The following is a 14,111-nucleotide window of genomic DNA, read 5'->3' on the forward strand; positions in this document are numbered from 1 at the left end:
ATTTGTCTTTCTGTTGCTTCATTGTTAGTGTATAAGAATGCAACTGATTTCTGTACATTGATTTTGTATCCTGCAACTTTGCTGAATTCCTGTATCAGTTCTAGCAGACTTTTGGTGGAGTCTGTCGGATTTTCCATGTATAATATCATGTCATCTGCAAAAAAGCGAAAGCTTGACTTCATCTTTGCCAATTTTGATGCCTTTGATTTCCTTTTGTTGTCTGATTGCTGATGCTAGAACTTCCAGCACTATGTTAAACAGCAGCGGTGAGAGTGGGCATCCCTGTCGTGTTCCTGATCTCAGGGAAAAAGCTTTCAGTTTTTCCCCGTTGAGGATGATGTTAGCTGTGGGCTTTTCATAAATGGCTTTTATGATCTTTAAGTATGTTCCTTCTATCCCAACTTTCTCAAGGGTTTTTATTAAGAAAGGGTGCTGGATTTTGTCGAAGGCCTTTTCTGCATCGATTGACAGGATCATATGGTTCTTCTCTCTTTTTTTGTTAATGTGATGTATCACGTTGATTGATTTGCGAATGTTGAACCAGCCCTGCATCCCAGGAATGAATCCCACTTGATCATGGTGAATAATTCTTTTTATATGCCGTTGAATTCGATTTGCTAGTATCTTGTTGAGAATTTTTGCATCCATATTCATCAGGGATATTGGCCTGTAGTTCTCTTTTTTTACTGGGTCTCTGTCTGGTTTAGGAATCAAAGTAATACTGGCTTCATAGAATGAGTCTGGAAGTTTTCCTTCCCTTTCTATTTCTTGGAATAGCTTGAGAAGGATAGGTATTATCTCTGCTTTAAACGTCTGGTAGAACTCCCCTGGGAAGCCATCTGGTCCTGGACTCTTATTTGTTGGGAGATTTTTGATAACCGATTCAATTTCTTCGCTGGTTATGGGTCTGTTCAAGCTTTCTATTTCCTCCTGATTGAGTTTTGGAAGAGTGTAGGTGTTCAGGAATTTGTCCATTTCTTCCAGGTTGTCCAATTTGTTGGCATATAAGTTTTCATAGTATTCCCTGATAATTGTTTGTATTTCTGAGGGATTGGTTGTAATAATTCCATTTTCATTCATGATTTTATCTATTTGGGTCATCTCCCTTTTCTTTTTGAGAAGCCTGGCTAGAGGTTTGTCAATTTTGTTTATTTTTTCAAAAAACCAACTCTTGGTTTCGTTGATCTGCTCTACAGTTTTTTTAGTTTCTATATTGTTTATTTCTGCTCTGATCTTTATTATTTCTCTTCTTCTGCTGGGCTTAGGCTGCCTTTGCTGTTCTGCTTCTAGTTCCTTTAGGTGTGCTGTTAGATTTTGTATTTGGGATTTTTCTTGTTTCTTGAGATAGGCCTGGATTGCAATGTATTTTCCTCTCAGGACTGCCTTTGCTGCGTCCCAAAGCGTTTGGATTGTTGTATTTTCATTTTCATTTGTTTCCATATATTTTTTAATTTCTTCTCTAATTGCCTGGTTGACCCACTCATTTGTTAGTAGGGTGTTCTTTAACCTCCATGCTTTTGGAGGTTTTCCAGACTTTTTTCTGTGGTTGATTTCAAGCTTCATAGCATTGTGGTCTGAAAGTAAGCATGGTATAATTTCAATTCTTGTAAACTTATGAAGGGCTGTTTTGTGACCCAGTATATGATCTATCTTGGAGAATGTTCCATGTGCATTCGAGAAGAAAGTATATTCTGTTGCTTTGGGATGCAGAGTTCTAAATATATCTGTCAAGTCCATCTGATCCAATGTCTCATTCAGGGCCCTTGTTTCTTTATTGACCGTGTGTCTAGATGATCTATCCATTTCTGTAAGTGGTGTATTAAAGTCCCCTGCAATTACCACATTCTTATCAATAAGGTTGCTTATGTTTATGAGTAATTGTTTTATATATTTGGGGGCTCCGGTATTCGGCGCATAGACATTTATAATTGTTAGCTCTTCCTGATGGATAGACCCTGTAACTATTATATAATGTCCTTCTTCATCTCTTGTTACAGCCTTTAATTTAAAGTCTAGTTTGTCTGATATAAGTATGGCTACTCCAGCTTTCTTTTGGCTTCCAGTCGCATGATAAATAGCTCTCCATCCCCTCACTCTCAATCTAAAGGTGTCCTCAGGTCTAAAATGAGTCTCTTGTAGACAGCAAATAGATGGGTCTTGTTTTTTTATCCATTCTGATACCCTATGTCTTTTGGTTGGCGCATTTAATCCATTTACATTCAGTGTTATTATAGAAAGATACGGGTTTAGAGTCATTGTGATGTCTGTATGTTTTATGCTTATAGTGATGTCTCTGGGACTTTGTCTCACAGGGTCCCCCTTAGGATCTCTTGTAGGGCTGGTTTAGTGGTGACAAATTCCTTCAGTTTTTGTTTGTTTGGGAAGACCTTTATCTCTCCTTCTATTCTAAATGACAGACTTGCTGGATAAAGGATTCTCGGCTGCATATTTTTTCTGTCTAGCACCCTGAAAATCTCGTGCCAATTCTTTCTGGCCTGCCAAGTTTCAAAAGAGAGATCAGTCACGAGTCTTATAGGTCTCCCTTTATATGTGAGGGCACGTTTACCCCTTGCTGCTTTCAGAATTTTCTCTTTATCCTTGTATTTTGCCAGTTTCACTATGATATGTCGTGCAGAAGATCGATTCAAGTTACGTCTGAAGGGAGTTCTCTGTGCCTCTTGGATTTCAATGCCTTTTTCCTTCCCCAGTTCAGGGAAGTTCTCAGCTATGATTTCTTCAAGTACCCCTTCAGCACCTTTCCCTCTCTCTTCCTCCTCTGGGATACCAATTATGCGTATATTATTTCTTTTTAGTGTATCACTTAATTCTCTAATTTTCCCCTCATACTCCTGGATTTTTTTATCTCTCTTTTTCTCAGCTTCCTCTTTTTCCATAACTTTATCTTCTAGTTCACCTATTCTCTCCTCTGCCTCTTCAAGCCGAGCTGTGGTGGTTTCCATTTTGTTATGCATTTCGTTTAAAGCGTTTTTCAGCTCCTCGTGACTGTTCCTTAGTCCCTTGATCTCTGTAGCAAGAGATTCTCTGCTGTCCTGTATACTGTTTTCAAGCCCAGCGATTAATTTTATGACTATTATTCTAAATTCACTTTCTGTTATATTATTTAAATCCTTTTTGATCAGCTCATTAGCTGTTGTTATTTCCTGGAGATTCTTCTGAGGGGAGTTCTTCCGCTTGGTCATTTTGGATAGTCCCTGGCATGGTGAGGACCTGCAGGGCACTTCCCCTGTGCTGTGGTGTATACCTGGAGTTGGTGGGCGGGGCCGCAGTCAGACCTGATGTCTGCCCCCAGCCCACCGCTGGGGCCACAGTCAGACTGGTGTGTGCCTTCTCTTCCCCTCTCCTAGGGGCGGGATTCACTGTGGGGTGGTGTGGCTCGTCTGGGCTACTTGCACCCTGCCAGGCTTGTGATGCTGGGGATCTGGCGTATTAGCTGGGGTGGGTAGGCAAGGTGCTCGGGGGCAGGAGGGGCAGGCTTAGATCGCTTCTCCTTAGGTGATCCACTTCAGGAGGGGCCCTGTGGCAGCGGGAGGGATCAGATCTGCTGCCGGAGGTTTGGCTCCGCCGAAGCGCAGAGTTGGGTGTTTGTGCGGAGGGAGCAAGTTCCCTGGCAGGAACCGGTTCCCTTTGGGATTTCGGCTGGGGGATGGGCGGGGGAAATGGCGCTGGCGAGCGCCTTTGTTCCCCACCAAACTGAGCTCTGTTGTCAGGGGGCTCAGCAGCTCTCCCTCCCTTTGTCCTCCAGCCTTCCCGCTTTCCGAGCAGAGCTGTTAACTTATGACCTCCCAGACGCTAAGTCGCGCTTGTTGTGGGAACACAGTCCATCAGGCCCCTCCGCTTTTGCAAGCCAGACTTGGGGGCTCTGCTTGGCCGGCGAGCCGCCCTCCGCCCCGGCTCCCTCCCGCCAGTCCGTGGAGCGCGCACTGCCTCGCCGCCCTTCCTACCCTCTTCCGTGGGCCTCTCATCTGTGCTTGGCTCCGGCGACTCCGTTCTGCTAATCCTCTGGCGGTTTTCTGGGTTATTTAGGCAGGTGTAGGTGGAATCTAAGTGATCAGCAGGACGTGCGGTGAGCCCAGAGTCCTCTTAAGCCGCCATCTTGCCACTCTCCAAAATGCAAAATTTTAAATTAGAAATTCAAGGCAATATTATAATGACAAAACTACCAAAAATAATACAACTAAATACGGTGAATTTTAAATTCATAATTTATGTGTTTTTTTTTCAGAGAAGTGAAAAGTAACTGCCAATTTATTTCAACATCTAGATAGAGCATGATCTGGCTCTTAGCTTTCTGCCCAAATGGTGGTTTCTTGCTAATTGTCAGGGAAGCCTATTTCTGCATTTCCACGCCTGTGTTTATTAGGGTGATATCCTCTCCTTTTGTCCTTCCTTTTCTGTTATGGCCTCTGGTGATTCTGCATGGTAACCTAGGGTGAAAGCAGATTTTATCTTCTCTGTGGTCCATGAAAGGTGAATAAGTTCCCTTTCTTCTCCTTTCCTTCCCTGAGAACCTAATGCCCTATACAAATTCTCTAGTTTAAAAACATGTGCAAAATGAGTCCAGGTACACAGAGTTCTTTACTGCGTGCCAGGTGGGTTACAAATGAGCAAAAGAAAGTGTGGAAATTAGAGACTAGAGTTTGCAGCTCCTTCTAACAGAGTAGTTCCTTTTACCATAAAAGGATAAAGCTTTAAGAGCCAGGCTTTTAAACAGATTCATCATCAGCTAGACTCTCCCTCTTTCCAAAGCTCTTCTTTTCCTTCTCTCACCATGATCTGTCAATGGGAGCACGTCAAATTTCCACATGATGCTAAAAAGAGTTCCTCTTGGTTCATACATGCTGCTGTCCCTGAGAGGTGATGACTGGGGCCATGGGAAAAGGCAGGACTAAAGCAGACACTCAACTCCATTCTTCCCACCGGAGAGAGCTGGAGATGATTTTCTCACTAGTTGCCCTAAGAAGCAAACACATCTTATGGAGGAAAACCTACATTTTTTTTATAGATAATACACTAGATTCTCAAAAAAAGAAAAGACATTTCTCTTGTCCCCTTCCCCCCTCAGGGTTTCTTAAAGGCAGCAATAAGCTATAAAAATGTCATTTTTTTTTTTATAAAGGAGCTTTAGATCTCTGACCTGGCCAGACGTATCTGACAAAGATTGATAGAAACACAGATCCTGGACTTTCCTGTTGTTGTTTTTTGTTTGTTTGCTTGCTTGTTTGTTTTTTAATTTTGAACTTTTCCTAAGCTTGGTTGGAGGACTTGTGGATTATTTCTGTTATATCAAACAATTTTTGCATGTTTCACCCTTCCTTGGGGAAAACTTTCTACATATTTAACATGGCAATCAAGTTAAGTTGTCCAGCAATCTGAGATGTAAGTATGAAATATTAGTAGAAGGCATGTACTTACAAATATATATGGAGCACATGCCTTCATTAAGGTCCCTGGATGGAGTGCTCTGGAGTTCTCAGGCTAAAGCCAGATTGGTCAATTCAAACCACAAGATCAGAGTGTTGGTAAGTTACACAGAAGGCTTGTCTAAGGGCCACCTAAGGGGAAGTCACTGGGAGGCAGGGGAAGGGAGACTGTTGATCAAAGGGCTTCTGGGGAGTCACATCAGGAAATTACATTTCCTTGTGACTGCAGGCTGCTATCTAGAGCACATGCTGTCTGAGGGGACTAACCCAGTTTAGGGCCCCGGGAAGCTTCTTGGTCACATAAAATGGAAGCCAAGGGAGCAATACGAAGGCACAGCTTACCTAAATTCTTGACAGTCATTATTCAATCATTATTTTCCTGTATGTGTGTGTGTGTGTGTGTGTGTGTGTGTGTGTGTTTTAATTTTTATCTTCCATTAACTTTCTTCTTTGGATCTGAATTATTTTGTAAGCTAATGTTGGCCTGATTCCTATATTTAATTCTAGAACTATATTTACATTTAGAAAATTATATTTTGTTTCCTGCACATTTTACCCAATTGTAATTATTTACTTTTGAAATAGCATTACATGCATGATTATCAGTGATATTATTATAGGTAATAAGAAATATATAGGGGTGCCTGGGTGGCTCAGCCAAGTAAGCTTTCAGAAGATTCTTGATTTTGGCTCAGGTCATGATCTCAGGGTTTGTGAGTTGGAGCCCCACATCAGAGCTGACAGTGTGGAACCTGCTTGAGATTCTCTCTCTCCCTCCCTCTGCCCCTCCCCCACTTGCATGTGTGCGTGTGTACAATTGTACTCTCCCTCTCAAACAAATAAATTTTAAAATGTTTTAAAAAGAAATACATATTTGGTCTTTGGCCTTGTTATGTTTGTGGCACAGAGTTCCCCAAGCCCTTGGGCTTTCCTAAGTGTTGAGACTGACCAAGGTGTCTCTGGTTATGTTAATGAGGGGCTTTTAGAACCTGCCTAAAATGGGGGCTGGTTGCCAGAAGGGAGGGCTGGAACTTTTAGTTCCATCCCCAATCCCCAAATCTTGGGAGGAGAGAAGACTTGGAATTTGAATCAATAACCAGTGGGTAATGATTTCATCAACTGTACCAATGAAATAAAGCCGCCATAAAAACCCAAGAGGACAAGGTTCAGAGAGGTTCCAGGATGATGAACATATGGAACTTTCCAGAGAGTGGTGCCCTGCAGAGGACATGGAAATTCCATGGCCTTTCCCGATACCTTGCCCTATGCATCTCTCATCTGACTGTTCCTGAATCATATACGTTTCAATGAACTAGTAATCTAGTAAGTAATGTTTCTCTGAGTTCTGTGAGCAAAATAATGGAACCCAAGGAGGGGGTTGTGGGAACCTCCAAACTATAGCTGCTCAGTCAGAAGCACAGGTGACAACCTGGGCTTGCACCTGGCATCTGAAGTTGTGGAGGAAGGGGCAGTCTCATAGGAGTGAACCCTCAGCCTGTGGTATATGACATTCCCTTCTGTAGATAGTCTCAGAATGGACTTGAATTCTTGGACACCCTGCTGACTTGTGAGAATTGCTTTGTGTTGTGTGGCAAGCCCCCCCACCACACACAAAATGTTGAAATTGGATCCAGGAACCTAATTTATGATCACGTATGAGAAAATATCAATGGCTATACATACATAAATATATATATAATATGTGCATACATATATAAATTTTAAAGTTATAATTTATACAAATACTGACATTGGTAATCTATATGAATCTGCATGACTTATATTAATATATATGATCACATAAATATATATAATTTATATTCTATATATTTGTAATTATATACATACATATGGAGCACAGACAGACCTAGCATGTGTAACAGATAAATCAGTCAAGGAGATTTAAATCTACTCATTCATACCAGAATTTAATGAAATAAACAAGGTAAAATATAAGGACAAGGAGTGTCTTCCATATAAGTATAACCTGTCACCTCTTCTCTTTGTTACCTCTCTTAAATTACATGACAGCCTTTTATAAAGTTTGCAAAACTTGTTATTTTTTTCTGACATTTCCTGAAATTATCTCCATTCTTAAATAAAGGCTTTTTTGGACACAAATACTGGTGTTTTTTTGTACAAATAGTTTTGATTTAATATTGGTGATGCTAATGAGCTCACTTATTAAATCCAAATTTAAACACTGACTCTTTTAACAGTGAACAACTTGTACAGTTTAGAGACTTAAATGGCAAAATTTCTAGACATTCCTAAATTACATTTGTCTCATGTTTTCATTTTCAGTAAACAACAGTCTGTGGATAATAAATGTCTATCATAAGAATGCCTATTTCCTTGTTTCAAATTAACTTAAAAGTCATACTCACTTATTATGGAAGGCTTTATAAAAATGTACCTTATTCTTGCTATTTTTATCATAGTTTTTATTACAGAAGTTGATAGTTTAAAACTTTGATCCTTTCTTCTGTCCCTTTTAGCTACTGCAAAAGGGACTAGGCAGACACGAGAGGGAGCCCACATTACCTACCTATCTCAGGAGCTAAAGTGACATCATCTGTTACCCTGTTTACAAGCAGTAGATTTAATATTCAGACTCAGCCCAACACATCTAAGAATGGAAAAAAGCAACAAATAGCTTAATTTATTAAGTTTATAAAAAAAAATAAGCCGCACCATAGATTTTCATTCTTTAACACTGTCATTTAAAAAATTACTTTGAGGGGCGCCTGGGTGGCGCAGTCGGTTAAGCGTCCGACTTCAGCCAGGTCACGATCTCGCGGTCCGGGAGTTCGAGCCCCGCGTCAGGCTCTGGGCTGATGGCTCAGAACCTGGAGCCTGTTTCCGATTCTGTGTCTCCCTCTCTCTCTGCCCCTCCCCCGTTCATGCTCTGTCTCTCTCTGTCCCAAAAATAAATAAATGTTGAAAAAAAAAGTTAAAAAAAAAAGTTAAAAAAAAAATTACTTTGAATACAATTACATGCAAAGGCGTGAATAATTTCTAAACCACTTCGAATCTAGGGTGAGACGTGGAGATATGACGGTGATGTAGCCCCTTTAGGCTTTGAATTTCAGTAAGGTTGAGACATAGGGTCTATCTCCCCACCCTGTTGTAAGAACCTGTTGGTTCGCAGTATTCACGGCCTACATTTTTGCTTTATTGTGTTAGAGGTGATAAAACCCTTCTCTAAGCCTTTTCCATTTCTGCCTCCTCACCACCCAGACTTTATTTTTTCCCTAAATCGAATGTATGTAAAAAACAATACCGAGCACAAAGGCGATTCACTTTGTATTCCGGCCTTGGGCAATAACAAAATAGAAATTGCAACATTTTACCATACTCATAATTCAGTGATACAAGGTCTCTTTGAAACAAGCACACCAGGCAAAAGACAGGGAGGACCTGTGTTGGGGTTGATCCTTTCCGGCTACAGTACAGTTATCCGAGTTTCAGCCAGATAACAACAAAAAGAATTTCTAAATTGCCTTTTATACCTTCTCAAAAATGCATATTGATTTCATGTTTTTAAAATAATTCTAATGCCACACCGTATGAAGATAATATTCTATTTGCCATGAATGTTTAATGAGCTTCGGTTTTATTGTTGTTTTATTTGGGCATGTTCTGTCAGAACAGATAGTGTGTTTCATAGCAGCAGAGGTAAAAACAAACAAAAAAACAAACAAACAAACAAACAAACTCTGGCATATTTAGAATTAATCCAGATATGAGACCCTCGGGACCCCTTTTGGAAATCATTCTTCCAAATTCCTAAGTAAGTTTACATTCATGTGAAGTTCTTATGTAAAAGTAATTCTGTGAGCGATTTAAAAACTTAGGGGGGCCTGGGTAGCTCAGTCGGTTAAGCGTCCAACTTTGGCTCAGATCATGACCTCTTGGTTCATGAGTTAGAGCCCCACATCAGGCTCTGTGCTGACAGCTGGGAGCCTGCTTTGGATTCTGTGTCTCCTTCTGTCTTTGCCCCCCACCCTCAAAAATAAACATTAAATGAATAAATGAATAAATAAATAAATAAAAGCAAATTATTTGAATATACCTTTCAAAAATCAATTTTATGATACTTATAATGCATATACTTTTGTAATAGCTATGATGCATATCTCTGATTTTTTTCATCAATCCGTTTTTCCTTCTGGGCTTTCTGTCATCTGTTGATAATATTTATCTTAATTACCAAGAGCTTCTTTTACTGCCACCATTCACCTCCATTATGTGGCCAGTTCCTGCCACCCTCCCTTCCCTCACCATCACCAGTCCTATGTCCCTGCTCCTAAAATAATCTTCTGTGAGAAAAAGACTAGGGGCACCTGGTGGCTCAGTCGGTTATGCAGCTGACTCTTGATTTTGGCTCAAGTCATGATCTCAGGGTCCCTGAATTCAGGTCCACAATCAGGCTCTGTGATGATATTGCGGAGCCGACTTGGGATTCTCTCTCTCCCTCTCTCTCTCTGCCCCTTCCCCACTCACATTCGAATACTCTCTCTCTCTCTTTCTCTCTCAAAATAAATATTTTTTTTTAAAAAGAAAGAAAGAAGAGTGATAGATATCAGCTATTGCACTGAATAGTAAATTAAATCTGTATATTTACAATGTAGGGAATATTTTCATTTCTCAGACATTTTAAAACTGACTAGGGTATTATCGGCAGGAAGAGGAGATTTTTAGGGGTGACAATGTTACTTCTTGACTGCACGTGATATTTTACTGTGGGCAAATATTTGTGCATCTGGAAGGAACAATGCTTTATTTTTAAAAATGTGCACACTCTGAGCACCTGGGTGACTCAGTAGCTTAAGCATCCAGCTTCGGCTCAGGTCATGATCTCACAGTTGGTGAGTTCGATCCCTGCATTGGGCTCTGTGCTGACAGCTCAGACCCCGGAGCCTGTTTTGGATTCTCTGTCTCCCTCCCTCTCTCTGCCCCTTCTCCACTCTCACTCTGTCTCTCTCTCTCAATTTCAAAAATAAATAAATATTTTTAAAAAAATTGTTTTTAATGTGTGCACCCACTATCAATATGGCCAGTGTATTTAAAAATGTGTATGTTCTTCTAAGAATCATTCATTTGGGAAACATTTACATGTATATTTTCAAGAAATTAGCCGTTTTCTGCTAATAAGATTTGACGATATGCTAGTGTTTTGAAGTTTTATTAGGTCGATGGTAGGTGGGACGGTATTTGTCAACAAAATGAAAGCATCTTATACACTACTCATTATTAACCATGTGATCTTGATCCCATTTCTTAGATCTTCTTATTCTCAGTTTCCATGTTTGTAAAATTCTAAAAATGTATCTCATTAAAATGCTGTCAGAATGTAATGGATAATCGGGGCACCTTGGTGGCTCAGTCAGTTGACCGACCAACTTCAGCTCTGGTCATGATCTCACGGTTTGTGAGTTCCAGACCCACATCGGACTCTGTGCTGACAGTTTGGAGCCTGAAGCCTGCTTCAGATTCTGTGTCTCCCTCTCTCTCTGCCCCTCCCCCACTCATGCTCTGTCTCAGAAATAAATAAACATTTAAAAAATTTAAAAAAAGAAGAATGTAATGGATAATTTATATGATATACTTAGCATACTATATTTCTATATGAGATAACTTTACACTATTCTCCAAAGGAATTCTCTAATTATGTTGGAAGCAAATTTTCACCTTCATAAGTTTTCCTCTAACATACTGATTGAATTTTTACCAAAATAGATAGATAGATAGATAGATAGATGATAGATAGATAGATGCCGGCAAAGATAATATTACAAATCAGTCAGAGTGTGTATTTCATGTCCCTCTCCCCCCAAAATCTCTCATGTATTTATATTTTTCCTCAGTAGTTAGTCAATAGGAAGCAGACACCTTTGTAAGTTATTAGGGATAGTAAATCCACTTATAATTTGCAACATACATTCTGTGTGAACTTAAATCCTGCTCTGCCCTCACCTGTCCTGGCCCCTCACATCCTTCTGTGAGTCATGGGCAGCATTCTTGCCTGAATTCTAGGAGTTTGTCTCATTAAACTAAGCTTTTTTTTTTTGGATTTTTAAAATTTTTATTTATTTTTGAGAGAGAAAGACAGCTCAAGCAGGGAGGGGCAGAGAGAGAGAGAGAGAGAGAGAGAGAGACAGAATCTGAAGCAGGCTCCAGGCTCCAAGCTGTCAGCACAGAGCCTGATGCGGGGCCTCGAACCCATGAACTGTGAGATCATGACCGGAGCTGAAGTCGGACACTTAACCCACCGAGCCACCCAGGCACCCCAAACTGAGCTTTTTATTGAAGAGATAACAAACAAACAAAACCAGAAGTTCATCAAAAGCGTTTCCAGTTGTACTGTATATTTTGTGCTCTAGCCCTCTTGAATAGGAGAGAAAAGCTGTAACTGAGGATTTGTGGCTCAGGAAGCTGCCATGATATATTTTGGTCTTAGCCCTGTTCTCACTTCAGCTCCAGGTACTACACAGCCAGTTTGGTATCTGAGCGTTTCCCTTCATAGCGCAAAGCACCTGTCCCAGGATATCTGGTCTGAGTGTATAACCATTTTCTGATTACTTGTTTAGGATTTAAAACCGCATCCAGAAAAATATTAAGTGAATATTCAAAAACATGTCACAGAAGTGATAAAGAGGATTGCTAGTTTCTGTTGGCAGCATATGTCTTAATTTAATTTAAATACTTGATGAATAAATATGTACCCAGCACCACGCGTATTGAAAATATAGTCGAAATGAAAAAAATTGTCATCTTCTTAAATAGTAGTTAGGAAAAAATCCTGGGCACATAGTGGGTATACAATAAATACAGAAAATCATGGATGGTGAGTGCAATTTACTGAAAAAAATCATATTTATTCACTATAACTCAGATACAAGAAAGCAGGAATAAAAAGTATATCCTTAATTTTTAAAATATAGTAGCTTCCTCTTACATTAGCCATTGTACATATTTAAAAAGAAAAAGTTTCAAAATACTATGAGCTACATATATCAAGCAGTAAGGAAGTGTCCCCCAAAATTTGAATATTAATTTGCTGATACTCTTATTTTTGAAATCCTGTTGAAAAATTATACTGGTGTATTCTTAGCCATTTTACAACATGTATAGCAAGCCCCTAGTGAAAAGGCGTTTCTCTGTCTCCGTGACATTCGGGTGGTGCATTTGCTCCATACTGATTCAGAGACAGGCCGTTCAATTACAGTGAAGGGAGCTGTATATCCAATTCACTCCGCACAGGTTGTGCTGGGGAACTGCCCCTTCATGCTCCTCTACTTTCCATCATTCAGACAGAACAGGTGGTTGCCATGGGCAGCAAAACAGTAGAGCAGCCATGATCGTTTAGTGACTGCTGATCATATGAGCCACTGCAGTCCATGAGGACTTGAGTTTCTGTGTTTACTTTCAGAATGAATATCCTAGAATGATGTAAGCCTAGACAAGGAAAAGCCTGCTTCGGAAAGAGACTTTTTTTTTCACCCTGGAAAAGTTTAGACAGCTTTTCTTCGGTTGGGGGGGGGGGGGAGATGGGAGGTGGGGTACCAAAAGCCTCATCTGAAAGCTATCAGTGACGTTGTGAAGTCATCACGTAGAAACTAAATAGAGTTTTTTTCTCTCTTTTTAATTTCTTTTGTGGGTTTTACTATGCTTTCAGTATACCTGCATGAAATGGTTTGTGGAAGAATAGATAATTCATCTCTCCATGTAATAGATTACATTCCTTTTCAATTGTTTTGACTGATAAGCAATTACTCCAAAATTCAGTGTTCAGTAAAATTTTGTTTATCAGAAGGAATGGAGTGTAACCAGAACATAGGTAATCCAAAGTGATGAATAATATAAAAGCAGTTAATCTTAAATTAAATTTAGCTTTGCATTACAATTAGAAAAATTAAGCTGGTATCATTTTTTCCTTTTATTTCTTTATACTTTACAAAATAAACCCATTTACAAGAACTGATTTTAATGTTCTAAATATTATGAACTGTTATACATTTTATATTTTAGATACATACAAATGCACACTTACACATGTACTTGCATCTTCCCAAAATAATGTCCAACAACATTAGAACTTTCTTCAATCAATTTTTTGTGCCACCTACTCCAACCAGAAAGTTTCACGCAGTGACATTTTGAAAAAAAATACTTTTTATGCCCTATTTTGTAACAACACTAATTCAGAAAAAAAAAAAACATAGATATGGAAACAAAACTAAAAAACAGTAATGAAGTTATGCCAAATACAATCTGGAAAAGTTATCAGACAATGTCAGTGCTTTGTTTATAGAGTTGTTTGTTTAGTGGCTTTGATGTGAATTTGCGACCACAGTGAATATTTGTATCCAGGTGCTCTTAGTTATAGACATGTTGATAATTGTTACATTACATTGAAGATAAGTCTAAAATCTTATAATACCAGTTATGGGCTCTGATATGCTTTCCATTGAAGTGTTTTCCCACCTTGAAATGATGAGTTCAAACATAAAGAGGGGGTTTCCTTTGAAATGTTTCATCCTAAAATCCAGTGATTGAAGCTGACTATGAATGAGCATCTGATATTTCTGAAAAAATGCAGAATTATGTAAATAAGATACACATTTTTGTAGGATAATGAAAAAGGATAGAAGCAGCATAACTGAT

The sequence above is a fragment of the Prionailurus bengalensis genome, chromosome C2 (assembly GCF_016509475.1).
Source record: "Prionailurus bengalensis isolate Pbe53 chromosome C2, Fcat_Pben_1.1_paternal_pri, whole genome shotgun sequence".
NCBI lineage: Eukaryota > Metazoa > Chordata > Mammalia > Carnivora > Felidae > Prionailurus > Prionailurus bengalensis.